Below are 13,673 nucleotides of genomic sequence, written 5' to 3'. Positions count from 1 at the left end.
AATCAACTACCAAACTCACAAATTTTGCATTTTTCTGGGCTTTTTTGCTTTGTTCTGTTAGAAATGTAATATAATCGACTGGTTGCACTGACACGATAAATAAATAAATAGCCCTTGGATGGCTATCCAGCCTCTGTTTAAAAGCTTCCAAAGAAGGAGCCTCCACCACACTCCAGGGCAGAGAGTTCCACTGCTGAACAGCTCTCACTGTCAGGAAGTTCTTCCTCATGTTCAGGTGGAATCTCCTTTCTTGTAGTTTGAAGCCATTGTTCCATTGCATCCTAGTCTCCAGGGAAGCAGAAAACAAGCTTGCTCCCTCCTCCCCGTGACTCATTATTTCCTTCGAGCTGGATTATATGAGTATACACTGTCATAGAACCCAGATTATCAAATCAGATAGTCCATATTACCTGCTTTAAAAATGGACCATACTGCCATAGAACCCAGATTATTAAATCAATCCATATTCTCTGCTTTGAGTTGGATTATATGAGTCTACGCTGCCATATAATCCAGATTATCAAATCATATCTTCTTTCAAGTGGATTATATGAGTCTACATTGCTATATAATCCAGATTATCAAATCGCACGGTCCATATTATCTGCTTTAAAATGGATTTTACGAGTCTATGGTTCCATCTAATCCAGATTATCAAATTGCATAGTCCATATTATCTGCCTTTAAATGGATTTTATGAGCCAATGCTGCCATATAATCCAGATTATCAAATCAAATAATCCACATTATTTCCTTCCAGATTGATTATATGCATCTACACTGCCATATAATCCAAATTATCAAATTGCATAGTCCATATTATCTGCTTTGACCTGGATTATGAGTCTATGCTGCCATTCAACCCAGATTATTAAATTGCATAGTCCACTTTATCTGCTTTGACCTGGATTATATAAATCTACACTGCCATATAATCCAGATGATCATATCAAATGTTCTATATTATCTGCTCTAACATGGATTATTTTAATTAATTAATTGATTGATTATTTCAAACACTGGGGGGGGGGGGGGACTCAGGGCCGCTTCCAATTGGCAACAATTTGATGCCACATAATAAAATCCAACACACCAATAATTATAATAGTTGAAAACATTAAAACAATATACTTACAGTCTACTGAACTATTACCAGTCTGGTGGTCATTATCTATTATATGAGTCTACACTGCCATATAATCCAGATTGTCAAATTGCATAGTCCATATTATTTGCTTTGAGCTGGATTACACGAGTCTACGCGGCCATATATTCCAGATTATAAAAACATTTTGGGAAGTCACTTTATTTCCATGGAGTTTATTCTTGTTGGTTTGGAGACTAGTTTTCTAGACTGTTAATGTCATTTTGATTGTCAGTTCTAGTTTCAGCTGTATTTACATGCATCCCAACTTAGGCCCCTTCCACACTGCCATATAAAATATAGATTATCAGCTTTGAACTGGATTATATGGCAGTTAAAACTCATATAATCCAGTTCAAAGCATATAAAGTGGATATGGCAACAAGCTGGGTTGCAGCTAAACGTCAAAAAAACCAAGATTATGGCAACAAGAATGATTGACAACTGGGAAATAGAGGGAGAAAATGTGGAGGCCGTGACAGACTTTGTATTTCTAGGTGCAAAGATTACTGCAGATGCAGACTGTGGCCAGGAAATCAGAAGACGCTTCCTTCTTGGGAGGAGAGCAATGTCCAGTCTTGATAAAATAGTAAAGAGCAGAGACATCAGACTGGCAACAAAGATCCGCCTAGTCAAAGCCATGGTATTCCCTGTAGTCACCTACGGATGTGAGAGCTGGACCTTAGGGAAGGCTGAGCGAAGGAAGATCGATGCTTTTGAGCTGTGGTGCTGGAGGAAAGTGCTGAGAGTGCCTTGGACTGCGAGAAGATCCAACCAGTCCATCCTCCAGGAAATAAAGCCCAACTGCTCATTGGAGGGAAGGATAGTAGAGGCAAAGTTGAAGTACTTTGGCCACATCATGAGGAGACAGGAAAGCCTAGAGAAGACAATTATGCTGGGGAAAGTGGAAGGTAAAAGGAAGAGTGGCCGACCAAGGGCAAGATGGATGGATGGCATCCTTGAAGTGACTGGACTGACCTTGAAGGAGCTGGGGGTGGTGATGGCCGACAGGGAGCTCTGGTGTGGGCTGGTCCATGAGGTCACGAAGAGTCGGAGACGACTGAACGAATGAACAACAACATGGCAACGTAGAAGGGTCCCAAGACTTACAAGGAGGATGCATGCATCATTGAGCAGAGGAGATAGAAGTAAAGGCATGTGCAACCAGACTGAAACAAATGTTCCTGGAGTAGTAGTGCAGGCTGATGGCTTCCACAATACGGATGGAAAGAATATTTGAAAATATTCAAACTTGCAAAATCCGCATATTGTTGCTTTGCACATAAAACAGCATTTTCTGAATGAAAAGTAATATTTTAATGTAAAAATAAAAATAGTACTTTTGGAGCAGAAAGTACAGTAATGGGGATTTATTTTGTGTAACATTTGTACATAGTTGACAACAACAACAACAACAATAATAATAGTAATAGTGTGTTACCAACTCTCCTTACAACTCAACGTGCATAGAGAACAGCATTCTCTTGCTGTAACAGCATTCTCTATGCAAAAATTAATATTTCTGCTTTGAAATAATAGCTTCTGTACAGAAAATTGTGTTTTCTGTGCAAAACAATCACATGTGAACATTGTGCAAAAATGTCTTGAATTACACTATGTAACAAAATTAGAAAAAGAATCCGTTCCTGAAACTGTTATTTCCTGCTTAATTGTGTGGTATTTATTTATTGACTTCATTTATATACCATTTTTCTCACCCCTGGGGGGACTCAAAGCGGTTTCCAACATATTCACGGCAAAATTCAATGCCTTACAAAACAGGAAAACCTAACATAAAGCAACAGTAACATAAAGCTATCAATTAAATCATAAAATGTAACTACATTAAAACATCAAAACATGGGATTAAAAACATATTAATATAAACATTAAAATCACATGATCCAAAAGCATGGTCCATGCCGTTCCAGTATAAAATAATAATTGCCCATAATCCGCATTCATTTTTTGACCTGCTTACTGCCCAAATGCTTGGTTCCACAGCTATGTTTTTGCTTTTTTTCTGAAGGTCAAGAGGGAGGGCGTTGAGCTAATTTCGTTGGGGAGGGCATTCCATAGACAAGAGGCCACCATGCCTGCGAAGGAGGCAGGACCGAGAGCAGGGTCTCCCTGGACAATCTTAGCCTCCATGATGGTTCATAGAGGGAGTTATGTTTGGACAGGTAAGCTGGGCCAGAACCATTTAGGCTAAAGCCAACATTTTGAATGGTACTTACTTTGAAAGTAGTTGTTATGTACTTCGTTTTTGTGCCTGCCATTTTGAAACCTTTCACATGCCATTTTTAATCTTTTTTGCAGACCGTAAAACCAACATTTTTGCAGTTTAATAAACTTTTCCCGTGTTTTTATGATAGAACCAATTAGAAAAATGACATTTATAACCTAGGAACAAAAATCATGTTACACAGTGTTATCAAAAGCATTTTTTCAAACTTTTTCTAACTTAAGTTGTGTTGTGAGACCCTACAGTGAACTCATAATGGGATTTTCTTGTGATTATAAGTCAGAAACAATTGGAAAAGACACATCATCAAAGTTCTGCCTTCCCTTGGAGCTTATCAACAACATTGTGGCTCTGTCAGTGCTGTGCCGCTGTTGGGTTGTTGGAAAATTTATTGTTTTCCCACTTGATATAAGTTGTTAATGACCCCCATAACACTATGGTTTAGTAACCACTCAAGGCAGAAATTCCTTATTCCATTCCGTTGCAATGTTAGGAGGATTGTGGGAGCAATTGTGGGCTATTTCTGCCTTGGGGATTTCCTGGGGATCTCCAAAAGGAAACCCCAGGCTGCTTTTCATGGTTAGACTGGAAGACACCAAGGGATTCTCTGTTCTCCAGCATGCCTTTTACATTGTTTTTAAAAATGGTCAAAGTGGTTTAGTGTACATTCATTTCCCCAATCTTGGCAAACAGCAGGCACTTCCATGATGGCATCATTGCACAATTGCAGAGGAACTGCAGCCACCAACGTAGAGGAAATAATAGTGATAGTAACAGGTATGACAGTCCTTGCCCTCACCTTGTGGTTACTACCTTTCACCTCATTCCTTTTCGTCTTCAGGAAAACAACCAGGCCTCTTGCTATCACTGCAGCCAATTGCTTTCCAACTTCCCAGTAATTACAGTGCCACCAAAACTTTCCTCAGGTCAACACTTTACCTGTCACTTAAGCATGTGAAAAACCTTACCCATCACAAAAGCATGTGAAAAACCAAATTATGGACCCTCTTCATTATACAGTTACATTAATACCAATGAACAGGAAATAGGTGTAGCTGATAGAAACCGTATTAGGTGTTACAAGACTCCAAATGCACATAATTAATTACTCAAGATGTATATGATTTTCCTCCAGGACCACCAGCTGGAGACAAATCCAGGAAGTTGATGAATCAATATATATGTACATACATTTATATCTATCTATCTATCTAAATTAATTGGAGGTGCAGCCATTGTGTTTGCCTTCATATCCCAACAACCTTAGGTGTAACCAGAAGCTTGCGTAATACCTCCTGTGTTATGCCATACTGCAGGGTTTTTTAATCAGTTCTCCTTCTTAAACCAGAATGAATAGAATGGTGGAATTCCACTATTATTACTATGGTTAAGTTGTGGAATTGTTTGTAATCTGTTTCAGGAAAACATCACCAATGTTTTATTGTTTGCCTACTGGTATATAATGTACTGTAGTGATGCATATTTGTTGTTTCTCTCTCCTGTGCTTTCTCAGGATGGATCTATACTCCCTTTATTCTAGTATATGATCCTAGATAATCTTCTTTTCCCAGATTATCTGGCAGTGTGGACACATATAATCCAGTTAAAATCAGATAATCTGGGATCAGATCTTAGGCTATAGGGCAGTGTAGATCCAGCATCAGATGCATTCAGGTGGGCTTCCAGACGCAGATTCACAATTTTCAGGATAAGATACTGCAGTGGGCTTACGGTACCCATTAAGTTTAGCTTCTAATATCCCCTGTGGATGCCAAAATCATTGGATGCTCAAGCCCCATTTATATAATGGTGTAGGGAAATAGTGTTTCTTATATAAAAATGGCAAAACCAATTATTTTTGGATTTTTTAACTGAACATTTTCAAGCCTTGGATACTGGAACCTGTGGATGTAGAATCAATGAATATCAAGGGCCAACTGTGCTTACATATTATATTACTTCTCCCTATCCTTTGACCAAGATATACTCCCTTTCAGTTACAGTATGATATAATACAGAAGGATCATATCATAAAGTCTTAATACCTGTCAGATTATACAATACTCAGATCAGGCCCGTAGCCAGGATTTCGTTTTGGGGGGGGGGGGGGGGGGTGGGGCTGAGTTTTTTTCAGGGGGGTTTCGGGGGGGGTGAGTTTCGGGGGGGCTGAGTCTGAGTGAAAGAGGGTCTAGCCTAGCAAACCTTTTGTATCATTACCCCAATACCCCCATGCATATGGGATATATTGAGTATGGTGATCAGATCATGATATGATAAACGTAACAGTTTAAATAATGCACCAGTAAGGCCTTCTCGCAGACCACCATGAAAATTTGGGGGGGGGGGCTGAAGCCCCTCAAGGCCCCCCCCCCCCCCCGGCTACATACTTGACTCAGATTCATCTTTTTTATTTCTCAGACTACACACATTTGTATACAGAAGTCAAAGCTCAGTGGCTTTGCATGTTTCAGGTTTCCCTTGTACATTTCAATGCAATGCAGAGGTGGTTCAAAATAGGTTACACCTACAATTGTCACAGCACAACATACATATGCATTTCACTCACACTACTCAATCACCCTGCAGAATAGTGTAGTTGTTCAACAGTGGTTCATGAATGGGCCTTGTTGTGCAATGCACAATATAAACTTTTTGCACATCCATGGATGCAATAATTTTGCATATGAAACTCTACTCCTGCTGCAATCAACTGAGTTCTGCTATTGTACAATGTTGAAATACTGTATTAGAATTGATGGTACATGATACTCTACTAATACAGGTGAACTGTTAAGCCATATTCCCAAGATTGGATGACTCTTGTGGTCACTTCCAACACTATGATTGTATGATTGTTTCATGACTAAAACTTGAGGTACCTCAGTTTCTCTGGAAGGATCTGTGACTTATGAGTATTTTCAGGGGAATAGTTCAGGGGAATACTTCCCAACTTTGCACCCAGTTAAACTCTCCTTCCATCCTGTCATTCTTAATATTGCACAGAGCGAGACGCTGGAAAGTGTTCATACCTAGAATTCTAGTATTTGCTGAGTTCACATTCATGTGTTAACTCTGTGTGCTGCTTTTCATTGGATTCCTATAGTGTGTTTATAAATGCTCAACTGAAGGTTTAACTTACTACAATGCCAGGAATTTGGGGAGTGAAGAATTTGGGAGACAGAATTCCTATTTGATGGACAATGCCTTTATTAATTCATTCATTTATTTCATTTAGTTGTCTCTTTGATCCAAGGGTGGAACCCAAGGTGGCTTCTATTAATAGTTAATTTGAAAACAGTTTACCATAAGATATACAATCACATTTTAAAACATTCTAAGATCAATTAAGAACATAGACAAGTTGAAAAGATTTACTAAAACATCCTATTCTTTTATTGCATTGTTGAAGGCTTTCATGGCCGGAATCACTGGGTTGTTGTAGTTTTTTTCGGGCTATACAGCCATGTTCTATAAAGGCATTCTCTCCACTACTGTTCCATTATCCGGGCAGAGGCCACTAGGGGGCACTCGAGCGAGAAGGATAGCCCATTTTACAGGGCTAGAGTTGAAGGAAAACCATTTTCCCTATTTTCGCTAGTTATTCTCCCTCCCCATTTACCACATGATAAAGGAGAGTTGTTTCCAGACAGGGACATGGGTGAGGGCAGGGCCGGCTCAACCCATTACGCAAAGTAAGCATTTGCAGTATAGTTGATTTTGCCCAGGGGTGCTCTTGAGGCGCTCATGGGGGAAAATGGACCTTGACATATGCGAGTTGTAGTTACTGGGAGGTATAGTTCACCTAAACTCAAAGAGCATTCTGAACTCCACCAATGATGGAATTGAACCAAATATGGCATAAAGAACTCCCACGACGAACAGAAAGTATATATCAGTGATTGGTTGGGGGGGGGGGGGAAATACTGTTTGCTTACCATTTAAAATTACCAAGGGCCGCCTCTGGGTGAGGGTAATCAGAGGAAAACAGGTGGATATGGTTTTACTCCTTCAACTCACCCTCCACCCCCATAAAATGGGCTATCCTTCCCTCTCTCTAGTGCCCCCTAGTGGTCTCCGCCTGGATAATGGAGCAGTACCAAAAACTCTGTTTATAAATTAAAATCTGCCTAAACTGAGATGTCTTTGACCACCAGGCTGACCTCCCAGGGAAAGGCCATTTCAGAGGATGAGATCAGCTCTCCTCTCCTCAATCTACATCTTTTGAGGGGGTTTCTCAGGAACTAGCAGACAACTGAACGTTGACAAGAAAACGGTACAATGCTGCAGATACTGCAATGATTCTTACACAAGTACCTCTCGTCTTTTACTTAGTTGTCATTCTAAAACTATTCCACCATTCAAGCTGGCCTATGATATGTCAAAAGAGCACACATTTATGCCATAAGACTGGATTGCAAACTATCCGTTACGTAACCAACCCCCTAGTCATACAACACCAACCAGATATCTGTCATTTTTTTCAGACTTAGTGGAAAATTCCTAGAAACAGAACCACTCTTCTTATTCTAAAATTCTCTCTTTGTGCCTTCAAGCTGTTTCTGACTTATGGCAACCCTAAATCAACCCTATCACACACAGGGTTTTCTTAGCAAGATTTGTTCAGAGTGGATTTGCATTTGCTTTCCTCTGAGGCTGGGACAGCGTGACTTGCCAAAGGCAACCCAGTGGGTTTCCAGGGCTGAGCTACCCAATGCTCCAACCACACTGTCCTCTTACCCTTCACCCAACAGACAGCTTCCTCGTCCTCATTCCAGTCATGAGTAACTGCACGCTGCTTCCAACTGCATGGTGCATCATGCAAATACAACTCTTGCCTGATACTATTTTTGTAGTTATCTTTCTCTAATGCTGGTCTCTCCAATGAGTAGCAGTCCTCAGCCACTCTACATTCTAGCTTTGCTAGACTCTGAAACTCACAGTAGGTTGGATCCAGACATGCATAACAAGCCTCAGAAATCAATGACTTAGGGTTCAACTACACTGTGGAATTAATGCAGTTCAACGCCACTTTAACATCTATTGCTTTTGGATTTTTGAAAATATTTCATATAGGTGAAATGGTTGAATGGTTCATATAGATGGTTGAATCTAGGATGCAGAATCCGTGGATTTGAAGCCTCCTACTGGATACGTATATGAAAAATCGAAAAATTGAATCAAAGATACAATTAGCAACAACCTTTTGTACTTCTATGACAGGCACCTGTCTTGTTGGCAATTCTAGAGGGAAATCATACTTCTATGTTAGAGAAGCAGGGAGTATAGCTTGAGAAATTCCTAAGAAATTATTCTGAAATTGCTTCAAGGCTTTCCAAGCTGTGCTGGTTTTCAAGAGTATGATTTGTCTATTCAGCAGAAGAGTCTAAGCTGAGTCAAAGTATAATAGAGGTGATCTCCTCGCTCTGCAAAGGAAAAGGCACTTTGTGGGTTATGAGGCCAAATAAAGGGCGTGATCCATCTCCATCAAAGTCATTATGCACCTTGCAATTAAATGCAGTGAAGGGTAGAATTAACTCATAGCACCCAAGCAGAAATGGGTAGAGACAGCTTAGAGAAGAGGTGGATGACCTTAGCAAGCATCCAGCATCTGGTACAGGTTCAGTATCCCTTTTCCGAAATGCTTGGGAACATAAGTATTTTTGGATTTCAGAATACCCGTATTTGCATATACATACATATTTTATTTTATTTTATTTACTTAAAACATTTATATTCCGCCCTTCTCACTCCAAAGGGACTCAGGGCAAAGCACAACATATAAATGGCAAACATTCAATGCCAGACATAAATAGACCTTGCACATACATAAACATTAAAATCATTTATCTCGACGTTAAACTCCATTGTTTACATAATGGGATATCATGGCGATGGGACCCATATCCATGCATGAAATTAATTAATATTTCATATACCCTTAGCCTGGAGGAGATTGAATATGATATGATAATTGTATGTATTAAACAAAATTTGCACATATTGAACTATCAAAAATAAAATATAAAATAGTTCTTACTTACAAAATTTGCTGCACTCAATTCTCCATTTTTATTAATAATTTTAAATATTTCATTAATAATTAAGGCATCACCAATGCAGAAAGTTTCCGAATTTGGCATGGTAGATGCATTTCTGTGACTTTTCATACTGAATTTCAGTTGGTGAGTATTGAAAACGTATCTACATACACAAACTTTCCTTGAATAGCCCAAACTACTATCTGTTTTGTGGCTCACTAATACTGTATGTTACGTTTTTTGCAAATCTCCATAACCTTTTGGACAACATAATCTTTTGGAAGTGTGACCTTTTGGAGATTAATTGGCATTCACACCATTTGGAATAATCATGAACTTTTTGTGAAGTATGCTCTTCCTGAGAAGAGCTGAAAACTTGTTTGACTGAATCTTCTCTTTAGTGGTACATATCCTCTAGTATTCATGCAAGGCAAATTAGGTTTCTCAGTTATGAGATTGATATACCTGGTTATCTCTTTGAACTGTTAGGAACAAAGATTTATGTAACAGATCTTCAGAAGTATTGTTTCTCTGTCTTATGTAATCAATCACTACAAACAGTCTGATGCAGTCTCATGTCTAATGCATAATCAACACAATACTAAATACACACTGGTGCTATCAACTACGCTGGACTGGCCACCATCTCCCAAAGCACTTACTATAAAGTGATTTAAAGATGGGCATAAAGCCAACCTTAAAAACTGTGGCATAGACACAGAGAACTTGGAAGCCCTGGCCCTTGAGCGCTCTAACTGGAGATCAGCTGTAACCAGCAGTGCTGTGGAATTCGAAGAGGCATGAATACAGGGCAAAGGGGAGAAATGTGCCAAGAGGAAGACATGTCAAGTCAACCCTGACTGGGACCACCGTCCACCTGGAAACCAAGAATATGCGGATCAAGAATAGGGCTCCACAGCCACCTACTGACCCACCAGCAAGACACTACACTTTGAGGACCATCATCCTCAGACTATGAGCGATTGCTTAAGTAAGTAAAATGGGAGTCTCAGCCTGAATAGTCCCAGGTCTGATCACATGGTCTGCAGTCCCGTTCCCCCCCCCCCCCTCCGCAACCTCCAACAACATAAGATCTCACAACCTCTGAGGACCTGCCATAGATGCAGGCAAATTTTCAGGAGAGAATGCTTCTAGAACATGGCCCTATAGCCCAAAAAAACTACAACAACCCAAAGGAAAAACTGCATACCGATATACACATATATCATATGGTAAGCAATCTGAATCACATACACAACAAATAACTAGTATAGGTGGCTTGTAGAAGGTTGCTATTTCCAACAACAGCATATTGTGTACACAGTCGTCCTTCTGCACCCACAAATTTAACCAGACATGACTTGAAAATATTTGGGGTGAATCCAAAATACCTTGATTTTGCCACACACTGTGCACTACACTTATGGGTGAGCAATTTCAAAAATCCTCAAGCTATCTCCAGCATTCCTTTTAGATCTTTGCCATTTGCTGCGAGGGACACCATTTTATTATGCCACTAATGGCCCCCTGCCACACGTTGCTGTGGCCCAGTCTGGTGGAAAATTTAGCAATGAGAAAGTGTTGCCTTCTAATATATGTAATTTATGTGGGTAAACAGTATTTCTTGCTGTTTCTTTGTCAGTGTTGATGTAGAGATTGTCTGGTTTGCCTACTCTGGAACATGCAACATATAATTCTCCTAGGATACTATATCTGTCATATACATGTGTGTGTGAATCATATCTATCTGTCCATATCTCTGGCTGGATGGCGCTTTGTCAGGAGGGCTTTGATTATGTTTTCTTGCCCTGGTGAAGGGAGTTGGACTGGATGGTCTTAAGGCAGCATTTCTCAACCTGTGAGTTGGGACTCCTGGGGGGTAACAAGGGGGTGTCAGAAGGGTTGCCAAAGACCAACAGAAAACAGTATTTTCTGTTGGTCATGTGGGTTCTGTGTGGGAAGTCTGGCCCAATTCTATTGTTGGTCAGAATGCTCTTTGATTGTAGGTGAACTATAAATCTCAGTAACTACAACTCCCAAATGTCAAGGTCTATTTTCCCCAAACTCCAACTTTTTTCATATCTCGGCATATAGAGTATTCATGCCATGTTTGGTTTAGATCCTTCATTGTTTGAGTACACAGTGTTCTCTGGATGTAGGTGAACTACAACTCCAAAACTCAAGGTCTGTGCCCACCAAACCCTTCTAGTGTTTTCTGTTAGTCATGGGAGTCCTGTGTACCAAGTTTGGTTCAATTCCATCGTTGGTGGAGTTCAGAATGCTTTTCTGATTGTAGGTGAACTATAAATCCCAGCAACTACAACTCCCAAATGACAAAATCAATTTTTTGGGTGATGGTCATTCCTTGGATTAGTAGGTGTCTTGTGACCAAATTTGGCGGCAATTTGTTCGGCGGATTTTGAGTTATGATGTCACTCAAAACAAACGGAGCATTTATATATATATATATAGATTGTATATAATGGGACTTGAGCATCCACAGATTTTGGTATCGATGGGGTGTGTGTGTGTGTCCAGAATTCTTTTCTGATTGCAGATTAACTATAAATCCCAGCAACTACAACTCCCAAATGACAAAATCAATTTTTTGAGTGATGGTCATTCCTTGGGTTAGTAGGTGTCTTGTGGCCAAATTTGGCGGCAATTCGTCCAGTGGATTTTGAGTTATGATGTCACTGAAAATGAACAGAGCATATATTGGTATCAATGGTGTGTGTGTGTCCTATAACCAAACCCCAGTAGATACTGAGAGCCTACTGTATTATATTTTATTTAATTGTACACTTCTTGAAAGTTTTAGATCTAACCAGTTGATAAATCCTTGTTAATCAGTACTAATATGAAGAGGGAACTGTGCCAAATGACAATTTTTAAGGTGTGGACGTCTGAACAAGATCACGCCCTGGCCACATTTTGTCACCTTGGTTGGTTTTTACATTTTACTCATGCAAGCATCTAATGCCAGGATTGCTCAACTATTGTCATTGCCAAATCATAAGGGATCAGTAACATGACTTACCTGGCCGGATGGGTAACAATGATCCGTTCAGAATCAAGTATTCATGATCATTCCTCATGTTAAATATGGAGCTACTTGAATAATACATTTCTATAACAAACACATACCTTATTAATCAAGTCTGAACTGAACATCGGAGAGGTTCATGACCTGGGTGCAGGGATTTACAGCCCATATTTATGGGTCACGGGTTTTTGCTCCACCACCCCCTCAGCCATCCAAAGCCAACCGTGGAGTAAGCCACTGCCATCTGGACAGCGTATCAAAACACCTTGTTGGAAATGTTACTAAACCAGCGTTAGAACACATTGTTTCCCATTTATTGTTCACGGCTTTGAGTATCCTTTGGCTGGACGACATCCCAACGTTTTATAAATAGAGCAGATAACATTGATTTAGAAAATCTGCATCTGTTTTGAAAGGTGCCAGATGAAGTCAGTCACCAGAAGTAAGAGTGCGATCAGGTTTCAGTTGTGGTTGCATCACTGGGGCCCACCACCCATATGCAAAGGTGAATGTACCTGGGAATAAACACACCATTAATAGCATATGTATTTTCCAGGGTATCATGTTGCTGTTTTGATGTACGGGGAGCCATTATAGTATTACCCCGCATGCTGAATTTCAAGATACGTTCATTATTTGTTTTTCTACTGGGACACACTGGAAGAGATAGGCTGTGCACGAGTTGCCTTTGCAGATGGAATTATTTTCATGTTTGTATCAGAAACTAGAAAGGGCCCATTAAACAGTCATGCCCCCTCTTACTTTTTAAAAAACACACACTAAAGAACTCCCTTTATTTCTGCATTTCACGTGGGAGATTCACAACAGTCATTTGACAGATTCCATAGTTTTCATTGGTCTTTTCCTCCTTTCACCCCCTGATATTGCAATTGTTTAGACATATGTACACCCTTGTCATACATGGTCGCCACTGCCAACATTATATTCAAAGAGTTACAAAAATAAAGGTGTAGACTATAAAGAGATAAGTGGTTAATAGCCACTACTACCTAGTTAGAGTCTTTCCACACAGCCCTATATCCCAGAGTATCAAGGCAGAAAATCTCAAATTATCAGAGTGTGGACTCAGATAATCCACTTCAAAGCAGATATTGTGGGATTTTCTGCCTTGGTATTCTGGGATACCGGGCTGCATGGAAGAGCCCTTACTTACTTAGGAGATCTCTCATTGTCTGAGTG

Source organism: Anolis sagrei, chromosome 1 (genome assembly GCF_037176765.1).
Source record: "Anolis sagrei isolate rAnoSag1 chromosome 1, rAnoSag1.mat, whole genome shotgun sequence".
Lineage (NCBI taxonomy): Eukaryota > Metazoa > Chordata > Lepidosauria > Squamata > Dactyloidae > Anolis > Anolis sagrei.
This window is presented reverse-complemented; position numbering follows the sequence as displayed.